The sequence below is a fragment of the Chrysochloris asiatica genome, unplaced genomic scaffold, assembly GCF_000296735.1.
Source record: "Chrysochloris asiatica unplaced genomic scaffold, ChrAsi1.0 scaffold00184, whole genome shotgun sequence".
NCBI lineage: Eukaryota > Metazoa > Chordata > Mammalia > Afrosoricida > Chrysochloridae > Chrysochloris > Chrysochloris asiatica.
In genome coordinates, this window is record NW_006408702.1 from 3,471,912 (window position 1) to 3,475,147 (window position 3,236).

The 3,236-nt window shown below is 43.2% G+C and overlaps 1 protein-coding gene across 1 annotated transcript in view; it reads right to left on the bottom strand.

Annotated features, from left to right (window-relative positions):
- The window catches only part of CHSY1 (chondroitin sulfate synthase 1), a 119,389-nt gene that overhangs the window by 63,954 nt on the left and 52,199 nt on the right, over nucleotides 1-3,236 (bottom strand).

Genomic DNA, 3,236 nt, shown 5'->3' on the forward strand with positions numbered 1-3,236 from the left:
ACCAGGTTTGGACTGCATCAGAGGAGTTGGCACCACCAGACATTAGTTACTTATTTGCCTGACATTACCCATAAAATGATAAGACACCTTGAGAACAGCATCTTTCTGAATGAACTGCTGTATCTCTAGTGTCTACGACAAAGTCTACCACAGGGCAAGAAAGATAGCTTGCTTTTTAATGAATTAAACATTCTAAAATTTTAAGCTTCATTTCTATGATGTGATATATTCTCAACTTCCACATTCATCTTACCCTGAAAAAAAAAAAATCAGTATTCTAAATTTATTACAGAATCAATTTACAAACATCTAAAAGGTAAACCAGTTATTGTCAAGCTGACTCCAACTCACAGTCCCTGGGTGGTGCAAATGTTTACCTCAAGTCTGCTACTAACTGAAGGACCACAGATTCAAGTCTACTCCAGAGGTACCCAGACAAAAGGTTTGGCAATGTCCTGCCACACCATTCAAAACGAAAGCCAAATTAGTTCCCAACATGAATGTAATCAATGTTATTTAATTATACATGTATAAACTATTGAATTGGCGAATGTTTTGTTTCGTGTATATTTTCAACAGTTTAAAAAAAAAATCGCTGTGTGGCGCTGTAGGATCAGCATTGTACTGCTAACTACAAGAGCGTCGGTTCAAACCCACTAGCTGCTCCTTGGAAACCCTATCCAAGGCCACCGTTAGTCAAAACTGACTTGACGGTGCTTACCAACAACTGTGGGAGTGCAGGGCAGCTAATTATTTATGAGTCTTATAGCCAAACTCCTCCATTTAGTGACAGACTCAACTCTTAGCCTCTGTGCCTGTGATTATAGACCCAGTTTGAAATGAGTTGCTAAGGAGTAAAGGGCAGTCCTGGGTGGCGCTGTGGATTAATGCACTGGACTGCAAAGTCTGTTTGAGCCACAAGATTGGCAGTTCAAGCTCACCAGACCCCCCTTAGAAAGCCTATGCAAGGTCGCGCTCTGAGATGTAAGAATGCCCCCACTTTAGTAGAAGGAATGACTCAAGTCACCACTCTTAAGTTTCCTTTGGGGGCATGGTAAGACAGCTTTGAAGAAATTGCTCTCTCTTACCCTGAATCATGCATCTGACCTCGGGTTTATGGGACTCTGGGCCCGTCACCTGACCTGACTCACCAGTTCCGGCAGCCTCATGCATCATAAGCCTGTCGTCTGAACTGCTCATTTGGGTTCCTCAGCTCCTGAGACTAATAGAGGTGAGAAGATTCCTAGGGACTGATCTTTGAACTACAGACTTGGGACCTGCCAGCCTCCACAATTTCATGAGCCATTTCTTTTGACAACTGGGAGTTTTGTGGAATGCTGCAGAGTGTTGCAGAACCCCAAGACTTCAGGGGAAGGGAGGAGGACTGATCGGTATCAAGGACTACAAAGGGGCATAACATGTTGGAAAAGTCGAACCATTGGGATATCTAACTTCCAACTCATAGGGACCAGCCTGAATGCACCAACATGTTAACATACACAAAAGACAAAGTAATGCTTCAACTATGATGGGAAATCTCTGAAAAAGCAAGCTTTGAAAATAAATGGCAGCTATCTAAGAAAATAACTGTGTACTTACTTAGCCCTGTAAGAGTTCACCACTAGAATACACAGCAAAGAAACACTACAAGAGTTAACTAAGATGGCATTCGCAATCAAGAGCTGGCAGTAAATTGCTGTGTAAATGCTGAAAGATCCTTTTTAGCCAGGGCAAGTTTTGCTGTAACGGTCCCATTACAAATTTCTTACAGTACTAACATGGTACATTATAAGCTTGCTCGAACGATAAGCTCTTTATGAGGGTTAGAAGTCTACAGTCCTCTCAAACAAAGACCTTTCTGTCTCAGATTTCCTAGAAGTCAATAAGCTAAAAAAAAAAAAAAATCACACTCTGTACAACATATTCATTACAGTAACACAAGATCTAGTCTCCCATGGCTTTGGCTAGCCTCCCTAAGCACTAAGCAGCCAACGTGAAGCAATGACAGAGACACCAACACCATTTCTAGGTCAGACTAGAGCACCTCTAGCTCCTAACAACAGCTTTCTGACTCACAGCGACCCTGTATAGTGTTTCTGAGGAGCAGTTGGTTAGCTTGAACTGCCGACCTTCAGGTTCAAAACGACTTTGCAGTCCAGTCCATTAATCCACAGCACCACACCAGGACTCATAACTAAGGTTCATACAGCAAAACTAAGACATTAACATTGGGGCAGTGGGTAACTGTTGTTCCATGGTGAGAACTGCAGTCATTGAGAGCAAACAAAGTAGATGATCTGATGAATGTACAACTGATGATCTGCTCTGTAAACCGTCACTCAATTCACAATCAAAAGTTTAAAGAAAACACAGGCGCCACACCATTCCGGTGTAGTGAATTTTCTACTGTCTCTTCCAGCCATAGTCTGTTAACTCCCACCGAACAATGTTTCTTCCCTGGGTAAGAGAAGGTGGGAGAAGATACTAATAGGATGGCATGATTTACCTAGGGATGTTAGCATTCGCACAGTTAACTGTAAAAACCTGAAACTTGTTGTTAAGTGCCATCGAGTCAGTTCTGACCCATAGTGACCCTGTACAGGGTTTCCAAGAAGCAGTGGTGAGCTTGAACCACTAACCTTGCAGTTCAAACCAGCATCGCAGTCCAGTGCATTAACCCACAGTGCCACACCAGGACTCCCTTGATACTCTAGCACAACTATAAAATGTTGTTGTTGTTAGGTGCCATCAAGTCAGTACCGACTCATAGAGACCCTATGCAAAACAGAACAAAACACTGCCCGGTCCTAGCCAAACCCACAACTGTAAAGAGCCAGATGTGAAACACACATCCTTTGGACCCAAAGATCCTTGTGCACTGAGATTACTCTAACCAGAAACAGAAAGCTGTTGACACTGGAGAGTGGCAGAGAAGCAGCAGCAGGTGAACCAAGAACCAGAGCCCAACACAGCAGTGGAATCCCAGCCCACAGGACGTCTCCCATAAAACAAAAATACATATAGGGAGCAGCAACTCTCTCAGTGAACTGCGGTACCTCAGTGTGTAGGAGAAAGCCTGTCACACAGCAGAAATTGTGAATTATGTGATCGTTTACATGGGAGAACATTGGCTTTACATTCATCCTATCGTATATCATTTCATTGCCATGGTTACAATCTCCTCCATACATCATCAACCAACCAAAGGGTATACCCTGCAAGCCTGCCACCCAGTC